Raw genomic sequence first — 12,466 nt, 5'->3', positions numbered from 1 at the left:
CGGAAGCATTGAAGTTGGTGCAGTATAACCGTGGGGTATTGTCTCAGACATTTCACTTGGGATTGCAAGACTCAGTGTTGCGATAATTAGAGATAATGTAGGTTGCCACAGGCCAGTTACCCTTGTCTAGTGGTGGGACAGATGACTTGGGAGCTGTGTAGCCTCGGTTGTAGCAAGGACTGGGCCTCAAGCCGCGGGCTTGCCTACTGCTGCAGACCGGGCGGGTGAGAAGACATGGAAGCGTTACAGCGTGGTGTCGGCACTTGGCCAGGGCCTGGCCTCTTCCATCGGTGCTGCCCTCTCATCTTTGAGCAGTGGAATGAGAGGCTGGATTGCATGCATCGGTACACTGCCAGGAAACTGTACAGTCGAAGGCTCAGGATCTTGGACCTTGTATATGTTTTTCTTCGAGTGAATATGCTCACTATTTTGAATGTTTTGCACCTTGGTCCCAGAGGAACGCTGTCTCGTTCAGCTGTATCTATGTATGGTTTGGATGATAATTTAATTTGATTTGAGAGATGTGGTGTGTGAAGTTATCTACAGCAGTTCAGGAGCCTAAAGGCTGAAGGGTCATAACTGTTCCTGAAACTGGTGGTGTGGGACCTAAGGCCTCTGTACCTCTTGCCTGATAGGAGGAGTGAGAAGAGGACATGGTCTGCGTGGTGGGGGTGTTTGATGATGGATGCTGCTTTGCCTGTGATGAACAGGGCTGTACCCACCACTTTCTGCAGGTTTTTCCGGCCATTAGGAACATGTACTCAGGGTTATAATCAAAACAGTTATAACCATGTTGAAGAGCGGAGCACCTGCTCCGAGCTCATGTGATGCCCCACATAATTACCAGAATGCTGCTTAGATCCAAGCCATGAGCTGTAGGGAGAGGATGGACAAACTTGGCTTGTTTTCTTTGGAACACAAACCAATCTTGCAGTATGGGGTGGGGCTACTGCACAGGACTGAAAGAAATTGCAGAGGGTCATAAATTTAGTCTGTTCCATCTTGGATACTAGCCTACAAAGTACCCAGGACATCTTCAAGGAGCAGTGTCTCAGAAAGGCAGCGTCCATTATTAAGGACCTCCATCACCCAGGGCATGCCCTTTTCTCACTGTTACCATCAAGTGGGGGTACAGAAGCCTGAAGGCACACACTCAGCGATTCAGGAACAACTTCTTCCCCTCTGCCGTCTGATTCCTAAATGGACATTGAACCCTTGAACACCACCTCACTTTTTTAATATATATATTATTTGTTTTTGCACAATTTTTAATCTATTCTCTCTCTCTCTCTCTCTCTCTCTCTCTATATATATATATATATATATACATACACACTCACACACTTTAATCTATTTATTTATTTTTCTTCTATATTATGTATTGCATTGAACTGCTGCTGCTAAGTTAACAAATTTCACGACATGTGCTGGCAATAATAAACCTGATTCTGCTAAAGTAAACAGCTCCCCCCCCCCCTCCACCCCGGGGGTCAAGATGTCCAATACCGGAGGGCATGTATTTAAGATGAGAGGTGGTAAGCTTAAAGGAGACGTGTGTGGAGCATATCTCTCTACACAGAGGGAGGGAATGGGGGGTATCCAGAATGCACTGTGGAGGCAAATGTGATAGAGGCTCTTGGATCAGCACATGAGTGCCCAGAGCATGGAGGGATATGGACATTGTGTTGGTGGAAGGGATTCGTTTCTGGGGCATTTAATTACTAGTTTAATCAGTTCAGCACAGCCTTGTGATCTGAAGGGCCTGTTCCTCTACCATACTGTTCTAACTTCTAAATACGTCGTGGGTATATTGGAACAAGAATTGATCAAAATGGAAAATCAGTAAGCAATTTCATAACCGACCTTTTTTAATATTAAACGTGATGGACTGTTAGTGAGCAGATGGGGTTGAGGGAAATACCAGCCGTGATCTAATTAGACCACAGACCAGGTCGAAGAGGTTGAAGGCCCTCGGGTTCAATGCTTTCTTTTCCCATCATTCTCCTTATTTCAGTCTGGCTCTGGGAATCAGCCACCCTCGAAATCCTGACGCAGGTTTCAACCTGAAACGTCGACAATTCCTGTCCTCGCACGGATGCCGTTCAACCCACTGAGAACCTTCAGCAGACTTTGTGTCACTCCAAACTCCTGCATTTCCAGTCTCTCATGCCTCTCTTGAATGAGAACAACTATATTTGGTACTGAACTTACCTCATATGGTTAGTCATGTTATAAAATAGAATAAATGCATAGAAAAGTCATTTTCCTAGCAAGCAGGAGTTCATAGATATTTTGACACATCTGTTCCCTGCTTATTCATTACCTCTCAGTACTGAGTGAGATTTCCACTACATGCCTTCAAAACCACTAAAATACTTGCAGGAAGGACTCCTGCCATCATTACCCAGTCAAACGTCCATGAATCTCCAGTCCACGTCAACAAAATTCATTCTTAAGAAATTGAAATAGCCCAGCAAATTGTATCACGTCAGTGCAGCTAATGCTGGAAGAATGGAAAGTCTTTCACATTAACTCTGTTTCTCTTTCTACAGATGCCGCCTGACCTACAGAGAGTTTCCAGCATTTTATTTCAGATTTCTGACATTTGCAATTTTTTTTGATTTTCTATTGATTGCCTGTGAGGTCAACATCAATGTTCCCTCTGATCTTTTTTTACAGCTGCACGTAACAATCATCACTCTGAGCAGGAAACTCTTACATGGCCTGAAAACTGGGCGGCACTTTTTTTTAATATGCATGCTATGAAATTTAGAATTGATGCTCCTATTTCTATGGATGAAATAAGAGAGGCTATCTCATCAATGAATTCAGGGAAAGCTCCTGGTCCTGATGGTTTTATTGTAGAATTTTTTAAAACTTTTTCTTTATTGCTTTCTCCTTGGCTATGTGAAATCTTTAATGATGCGTTTGTTAAGAAGAGATTACCTCAATCGTTTTATGAAGCTACTATCTCTTTAATTCTTAAAAAAGATAAAGATCCTACCTTATGTGCATCTTATCGCCCTATATCATTATTAAATGTAGACTCTAAGATTCTTACAAAAATTTTAGCCATTAGATTAGAAAAGGTACTATCAGATTATTTCAGAAGATCAAACTGGTTTTATTAGGAATCGATATTCCTTTTTTAATATTAGAAAATTGATTAACATAATTTATACTTCATCACCTACAACCCCAGAATGTGTTATCTCATTAGATGCTGAAAAAGCCTTTGATAGAGTTGAATGGACATATTTATTTAATGCATTGAGAAACTTTAATTTTAGTCCTAATTTTATATCATGGATTAAATTAATATATTATAAACCTGTTGCTTCTGTTCTTACAAATAATTATAGATCCTCCTTTTTTCAATTATCTCGTGGTACGAGACAAGGTTGTCCTTTAAGTCCTTTATTATTTAATATTGCATTAGAACCTTTAGCTATTGCTATTCGTGAGTCTCCTAATATTTTTGGTATTACCCGTAATGAGAAGTTATACAAATTATCGCTTTATGCTGATGATTTGTTGTTATATATTTCTAATCCTAGTAGGTCTATTCCTGCTATTTTATCCTTGTTGGCTCAATTTGGTAGTTTTTCTGGTTATAAGTTAAACTTAGATAAGAGTGAGTTATTCCCTTTAAACGCGCAAACTTTATTGAGTGATAGGATGCCATTTAAAGTTGTTACTGATAACTTTATCTATTTAGGTATAAAAATCACCAAGAAATATAAAGATTTATTTGGACTGAATTTTTTACCTATGCTTCATCAAATTCAGCAACTTACTACTAGATGGTCTCCCTTATTTTATCATTAGTTGGTCGGATTAATGCTATTAAAATGATGATTTTACCGAAATTTTTATATTTATTCCAAGCTTTACCAATTTTTATTCCTAAATCTTTTTTTGATAATATTGATTCAAAGATTTCCTCATTTGTTTGGCAAAATAAAAATCCTAGGTTAAGCAAAAGGCAATTACAAAAGTCTAAAAAAGATGGTGGTCTAGCTTTACCTAACTTTAGATTTTATTATTGGGCGAATAATATTCGTAACCCTAATGTACTGGAAACTAGATTTGGATTCACCTGTGTGCCCACAGTGGGTAAATTTGGAATGTAGTGAGGTTAAGGGATATTCTATATTTTCCGTTCTTGGTTCTTTTCTTCCTATTGATTTAGCCAAATTCAATAAACAGATATCTAACCCTGTTGTTAAACATACACTACGAATTTGGTTTCAATTTCGCAAATTCTTTAATCTGAAAAACTTTGCTCTGGACAGCCCTATTTTATGTAATTTTTTTTTCAAACCTTCATTGACAGATCAAGCTTTTAGTATATGGAAAAGGAAAGGTATAAAATGTTTTCGTGATCTTTTTTTTGAAGGTACTTTGATGTCTTTTGATCAACTATCCAACAAATTTGAATTACCTAAATCTAATTTTTTTAGATACTTACAAATTAGAAATTTCTTACATAAAATTCTTCCATCTTTTCCTAATTCAACTCCATCGGATTTTTCAGATTTGATTTTTACTTTTAATCCTTGTCAGAAGGGATTAGTAGCTTTTATTTATAACATGATTATGAAGATACAGCCAGAAATATCGGATAGAATTAGACAAGAATGGGAAAAAGAACTTCGATGTAATATATCAACAGATAAATGGGAAAAAATTTTACAAATGGTTAATTCCTCCTCTATTTGTGCTAAACATGCTTTAATACAATTTAAAATTGTACATAGAGCTTATATGTCTAAAGATAAACTTGCCCGATTTTATTCGCATATTAATCCTCAATGTGACAGATGTCACTTAGAAGTGGCTTCATTGACTCACATGTTTTGGACATGTCCCACTCTACATAACTATTGGAAGGACATCTTTGATGTCATTTCCTCAGTATGGAATATCGATTTACAACCCCATTTTATTACTGCAATTTTCGGTATACCAAATGAAGATGGCAATCAGCTTTCCCCTTCAATCAGACGAATGATTGCTTTTGTAACATTAATTGCCAGAAGGTCTATATTACAAAACTGGAAAGAAGTAAATCCTCCTACTACATTTCAGTGGTTCTCCCAAACTATTTCTTATCTGAGTTTGGAAAAAATCAGAAGCACTATCTTTGATTCTTCAATTAAATTTGAAGAAACCTGGGGACCATTTATTCGACACTTTCATATGAATTAATTTGGCTTATTTCAGATCCTTTTCTCTACTTATACTTGTTCAGGTATGGAGTTCTGGAGTTTTTCTTGACACCTTTATATATTTATAAAGTGCTATTATTGCCCATGTTAGTTTTAGTTTAGTATTTTTTTTTCATTATGTATTTTTTCTCATATATAATTTCAATTTTTTTTTCTTTTTTCGACGATTATTTTTGTTTTTCATATATATTTATATAGACTTGATTGATTTATGTACCTTTTGTTGATGGATGTTTTAATAGGATATTATTATCCTATTACTAATGTAATCTCAAGTCTATTGAATCTGTAATCTATTCATTATTTTGTGTTATTTTTTTTATATATGAAAGTTAATAAAAAGATTGAAAAAGAAAAAGAAATTTAGAATTAAAATCGAAAAGTCACATGCTTTTGATTTTAGTTATTAATTTAAGGATATAATGAAATATAGTACAACAAAGAAAATCTTTCATGTTTCGTGAGCTTTCCGGCTGCATGGTAACAAAGGCTATGTGTGTGGGGGGGCATTTCAGTTACTCTGTAGCTTATAGGAGACAGTGGTCAACATACTAAGAGAATTAATTTTTAAATCCCAAGCATTTAATTGGCATCTCCTGGGGATAAAAAGACTGGTTGGGAAAAGAAATAAGAGTTGAAGATTCTAGCAAGTAAATGAATCATTCCAATAAGTTTCTGATTTTAACGAGGTGGTGGATAAGGATTATTGAGTAACGTCTCCCCTACACCTACTGCTTAAGTCCAACAAAAAAGGACTAACGTGATGGTTTTTGTGTTCTGTTTTAGGGTTTCTATACTGAGAAAGCTAGTGTTACAAAGTAGAGCTACTAGGACTTGATGTTTCAATCCCAATGATAAAGTTGGCACTCTTGATGTTGGCAGTAGGTTTGGAGTGGTGACAAGGAGGGTAACTACATCATTGGTGTCATCAGGTGGGCACCCTCCTTCTTTGACATTTCATTGATAAGCCCACGACGTCTCCAGAGGGCTCGATGCTGCTACCTATTATACCAGATACACCCCCTTCAGTCCTGTACCCTCCTGTCTTCATCTTGCAGCCCAGTTGTTGTCTTTCCTTTTAATCCAAATCCAATTGCTGCTTTCCTCTGCTTCATTTGACAAGGACTTGATTGCTTGTTGGAGGGAGACACCCCTCACCCCCACCTTCTTCAATAGACTGGGAGAGGGAGAGGGAGAGGGAGAGGGAGGAGGAGAGAGAGAGGGAGGGAGAGAGGGGGATGGGGAGGGGAGGGGGAGGAGAGAGAGAGGGAGGGGAGAGAGAGGGAGGGGAGAGAGAGGGAGGGGAGAGAGAGGGAGGGGAGAGAGAGGGAGGGGAGAGAGAGGGAGGGGAGAGAGAGGGAGGGGAGAGAGAGGGAGGGGAGAGAGAGGGAGGGGAGAGAGAGGGAGGGGAGAGAGAGGGAGGGGAGAGAGAGGGAGGGGAGAGAGAGGGAGGGGAGGGGGAGAGGGGAGGGGGAGAGGGGAGGGGGAGAGGGGAGGGGGAGAGGGGAGGGGGAGAGGGGAGGGGGAGAGGGGAGGGGGAGAGGGGGAGGGGGAGAGGGGGAGGGGGGAGAGAGAGAGAGAGGGAGGGGGAGGAGGAGGAGAGAGAGAGAGGGAGAGAGGGGGATGGGGAGGGGAGGAGAGAGAGAGAGGGGGGAGGAGAGAGAGAGAGAGGGAGGGGAGAGGGGGAGAGGGGGAGAGGGGGAGAGGGGGAGAGGGGGAGAGGGGGGGAGGGGGAGAGGGGGAGAGGGGGAGAGGGGGAGAGGGGGGGGAGGGGGAGGGGGAGGGGGAGGGAGAGGGAGAGGGAGAGGGAGAGGGAGAGGGAGAGGGAGAGGGAGAGGGAGAGGGAGAGGGAGAGGGAGAGGGAGAGGGAGAGGGAGAGGGAGAGAGCGCGCGCGCGCGCGCGCCTGGTGCAGGGAGGAGGCTCCCCCGGTTGAGGAGCTTTCAAGCAGTGGGCACAGTTTTGGGGCGAGGATTATGCCATTTAGGATTGAGATGAGGAGTGGTGACCCTCCACCCTGGAGAGTGGTGGAGTAATTGTGTCCAATCAAAACACAGGTTGATGGACTTCTGGTTGTTATATGGGTTAAGGGATAGGGGACAGAGCTGGGAAAGGGTTCTGTAGTAGCAGGTCATTGCTGTCATCAGCGGCAACCTTCCTGTCTCTTTAGTATTTTAGGCCAAATTGCTAGCTCGATGTTCAACCCAATACGGATGAAAAGCGTGCAAGGAGCTGCTGGATTCGAACCAGGAACCATTCGAATAAACTTTTCTCGGGTCTCCAGCCCGGTGCAGGTATCTATTTTAACCGACGCTTCGATTACAAACTCTGCTATCTTCACCCGGGATGGGTGCCTGGGCATGTCTGGTCCGGCAGTATATACGGTATAGCCCACTGCTCCTGATTGGTTAATCCTCATCCAATCAGGGTCCCGCTGTTGTCCCTCGTTTACGAAAGAATTCCAGTTCTTACTTAGAGTGAGACCTTGGTGTTTGTTAAAGTTCTTTTCCTCCCGTTTTATTTCAATGGCTTCCTTCACCAGGTGGTCCCAAAACCCACAGTAGTTTTGTGCCGAAGTCAGTCCTATGGCCATTGCGAATGCAATGTTCTGCCACCGCCAACTTCTCTGGGTAACCTCCTGTCTTCCTGGATGCGGGTTTCCACCGTGATTGCCGTCCAGCTGATACACGCTGCTCCGCATTCACAGGGAATCCAGCCGTCCTGAACCCCAGGTCATCTTTTACCCACAAAGGGGGCAACTTGAGCTTCCTTACAGGGTCGTGGATGGTATTACTCCGGTATTTCTGCAGGTGAGTGGCGCTGAATGATCCAGCTCTGATTTCCTTAGTTCCGATTTAAGGTGGAGTTTGGAAAGTGCAGTATGACGGAACAAAACCAAGCGGGTGCAGGCCAAACTTTTCTTCTATAAAAGACTAAGGGATGATCTAACGCAGGTTTTTCATTGAAGAAGTTTATTGACGAGCCTATCAGGAAATATCTCCATTTGGCAGTGCGTGTCTATGTTTATGTGTGTGTGTGTTTATACGCATGCGTGTGTCTGTGAATATGTGTGTCTGGGTGGGGAGGAGTTGTGAAAAGCATTTCTGTAGGCGCTAAAAATGAAACCAACGGGGAATTACTCAAAGACTGAAGAACATGTAAACTGGTTCAACTTGAAGTAACTGGGACAGAAACCACAGGTAACTTTACAGAGATTTAGACCATCAACAAGAAGGAATGGATGTGTTGATGGGTTCGGTAAAGGTGAGAGGAATCTTCCACAGACAATGAGTACTGACAACAACCAGGTGGATGGAGTTGTACATTGGATTGATATGAGTCTGAGGTGGTTAATTTCCTCTCTATTTCTGCTCATGGAAATAAGGATTTTGTAAGCAGGCTGAATCTCGTCCCGTCAGATATCCTCAGTTTATTGGTGTCAGGAGTGGGATTTTATGTTCAGATTATGATATACCTCCTGATAATGCAGGACACCTGTCCTATACCTCTGGCTCTGTCACAAGTTGGAATACCTCACCATTGGACACTGCAGTAAGTAGAACTTCTGATTCATAGCTCCAAAATGCTGGGTTCCGTCCTGTCTTTTGGTCCTGAACTTTGTAAGTTCTCCCTGTGTCTTTGTGAGTTGACTGATTGATTGATACGGCTCAGGCCCTTCCAGCCCTTTGAGCCGTGTCACCCCAGCAACTCCCCACAAACCCGATTAACCCCAATCACGGGGCAAATTTCAACGACCAGCTAACCTACCTGGTACGTCTTCGGTGTGTGGGAGAAAACCGGAGGATGCTGAGAAACCCTACACATCCCACAGGGAGGAGGTACAGAGACTCCTTACGGAACGGCACCGGAATTGAATTCCGAACTCCGGAATGCCCTGGGCTGTAATAGCGTCGTGCTAACCAGCACAATACCGTGATGCCCAACTCTGGGTACTCTGGTCTCCTCCCACATCTCTAAGTTCTACCGGTAGACTAAATGGCCTTGGTGGCTAAAGAAGCAAAGAGGTGTTGAATAGCATGTGTGTGAGTGAATATGTTGCAAGGGGGCAGGGAAAGTGGGGGCAGGGAAATAAGGAGGGAAAGTGGGACCAATTGCTCTGGTGAGAGCTTGAATGAATCCAATGGGCCAACTAGATAGATATTTCATTGATCCCAAAGGAAATTGCAGTGTCACGGTAGCATTAGAGAAGAGAAGTACGAAAGAATAAAAAATGAGTTACCTCAAACAGCCTAACAGGAAGGGGTCATCACTTCCCTGGCTGTAGGTTGTCTCATTTTTGAGCCTAATGGCTGACGGTACGAATAACCTCATATAGCGCTCTTTGGAGCTGTCTTATTGATGCACCATCAATAACTCTCGGACAGGAGGCGAACAATAGGCTTTTATTAGCTGCAAGAGACCACCACACAACATCCTGTAGACTGAGGGAGGAGCAGTGCCTCCAATCGCCTTTATACAGGGGTCCGTGGGAGGAGCCACAGGAGCAGTCAGCAGAGGGGCATGTCCAGACAGGTATATGTAGTTCTCCACACTTATTCTATTACTAAAAGTGCTCCCCTGTTCAGCCAAGGTGGCATGAGAAACTATCTAGAATTGCCAGGATTTTCCATAGGGTCCTTTGTTCCACCACAGCCTCCAGTGCATCCACTTCGACTCCGAAAACAGAGCCAGCCTTTCTAATCAGTTTATTGAGCCTGTTGGCATCACCTGCGTTGATGTCATTGCTCCAGCAGCCGCCTTATGTGTTGTAATGTTATAAAACTAAAAGGCTGGGTTTGGATCTTGGTACAGCAGGACGGGACGATGCCACAGGGTACAGGCAGTCCCAATGAAGAATGGACGAGTGATGGAGTACCAGAACTGAAGAGGCTGAAACCAAGTAGAGAACAAAGGCAGTTGAGGTGGAACAGCTTGTAAAACTGCCATCCTACACCTCCAGTGATCTCAGTTCAACCTGACCTCTGGTTCTGTCTGTGTGGAGTTTGCACATTCTGCCTGGGTTTCCTCAAGATGGTCCGGTTTGCTCACACATCCCAAGGACATACTGGTTGGTTAACAGATGGGACATTACCCATGCTGTGGTAGAATCTGGAAGGAGGATATAATGTAAGGTTAGTGTAAATGGGTGCTTGATGGTAAATATAGATTTCTTGGGCCGAAAGGGACTGTTTCTGTGCCATATTATAATGTCTCAACTGTAAGTCTCCAAAATTTGACAAATAGAGAAATGCAAGGTTGCTGGAGAATTGGAGGCCACTGGTAGCTATAGAGATGGAGAGAAGCAAGGCTGAGTCCTATAAACACAAGAGATTCTGCAGATGCTGGAAATCCTGAGCGACATTCACAAAAAGCTGGAGGAACTCCTCAAGTCAGGCAGCATCTATGGAGGGGAAATAAGCAGCCACATACAGTCTGATAGCCATAACTTTATTCGTGTCATGGGCATAAGGGGGGTTTTTAAAAAAAAAAGTTTAAAGACTCAAGCTCTTTGTGGACCAGGAACCTTGGTAAATCTGCAACTAAGGAATAGTGTTTCATAACCTTGGTCGGTTATGGCCAGTCAGCTGCAAGGGCTGAGAGTCATTTCAAATTGTTCCTGCTTTTGATTGAAGTGGCAAAGGTACAGCCAATAGTATCCAAGTAATTGGAAAATTAGCCATCCATTGAGATACCAATAATAATGTCAATCACACAAAAGAAGCTTAATTGAAACGCAATTAATATTGTCATTGCTTGTTGTTAACAGGTATGTGTTCTGTTGATTATAAGCCAGGAAAGACCAGAAATACTGATGAGTTCTGCATAATTTCACTCACTGTGGAAGAGAGACTGGTAGAGGACAGAGATTCTGGAGACTCTGTACAACATCACCTCATTCAATCATCTTTCTCTGAGCAAAAGCAGGCAATAAATCCTTTAGAGAATTTAATGAGATAGTACATTTTTAATCATGATTTTTGTGAGGTTAAAACCAGGGGCATTACAAACCCGATTCCTATCTACTTTTGACCTGACTGCTGACTGGCCGGTCCACGTGGACCTGCCTCTAGATAGATGCTCCTTTAACATGACTTGGAAAGGAAGTGAAAGGAGGAAATGTACCTGAGGATGTCAATTAGAAAACACATCAGGGTATCTATGGAAAGTCCTGGGGATAAATTTGGACACGCAACCGACGTGAGAAGGGGCGGAGCTTGAAGCCGTACTTTTATTGGTTGCCAAGTTGCTGATGTCACCTGGTTCCTGCCAGTTTATTCGAACTGGGCAGTTTCGCTATTCTTGGTGACTCCCAGGAGCACTTTCTTCCCAGTTTTCTGCAGAAAATAGAAAATATTTATCCTTAAACTGCAAATTACCTTTGCAACTTCAATCTATGGCAAGTAATTCATGTCTGGGTACAGGCTCCACCTGAGTCATGAACATGCTCCACTTTTACAGACGTCTTAAGTTGATTTTATCAGTAAGCAAGAAAACACACAACAGTCATTCAGTGTGATAACCACATCTCCAGCGTTGTAATAGATGGCATCAAAACAAATAAAAGACTGGTAGGAAAACAATTTACTAAAAGTGAAGAGAGGAAATTATTTCCACCATTTGTACGTACATCAGATTTTGAATTTAATCAGTTGTACGTAGGGGTGTCTGTAACACAGGGACAGCCTGTATGTCTGTGTTATTACAGAAACATCGAACAGCACAACACAGGAGGGGGGCCCAGTGAAGTATAATGTTAAGACATTCTAGTTGTTTGTATTCTTGAGTCTTGCCCCATCGCTCTCCAATCGAGTATTTACATTCTGAGTTATGATCCAAAAATAATATGATCATTATAAATTGTTTCTTATAATCCAATACATCCTTTCAATTGCCTCTTGCATATTGCTCTATTTCCCATTGTTAGAAGGAACATGTCTTTTTTAAAATGTCTTAGTGCCACATTGTTTTTGTTGTCCCTGTTTGGAAGGGGTGTTGATGATGTAAGGCAGATCGAGCTCTGATAAGCAGCCGGTGAAAGATTACTTGGGAGGACGCGAGTGAAGAGCTGCTGTTACAAACAGAACATCTGTGATCTTTTCAAATGGCAGAGCAGGTATCAAGAGGAAAAGGAACTAGTGCCCTTTGCTGAATCACCAACACAAGAAAATCTGCAGATGCTGGAAATCCAAGCAACACAAGTAAAATGCTGGGGGAACTCAGCAGGCCAGGCAGCATC

Source organism: Hypanus sabinus, chromosome 21 (genome assembly GCF_030144855.1).
Source record: "Hypanus sabinus isolate sHypSab1 chromosome 21, sHypSab1.hap1, whole genome shotgun sequence".
Taxonomy (NCBI): Eukaryota; Metazoa; Chordata; class Chondrichthyes; order Myliobatiformes; family Dasyatidae; genus Hypanus; species Hypanus sabinus.
Note: the sequence above shows the minus strand (reverse complement) of the source record.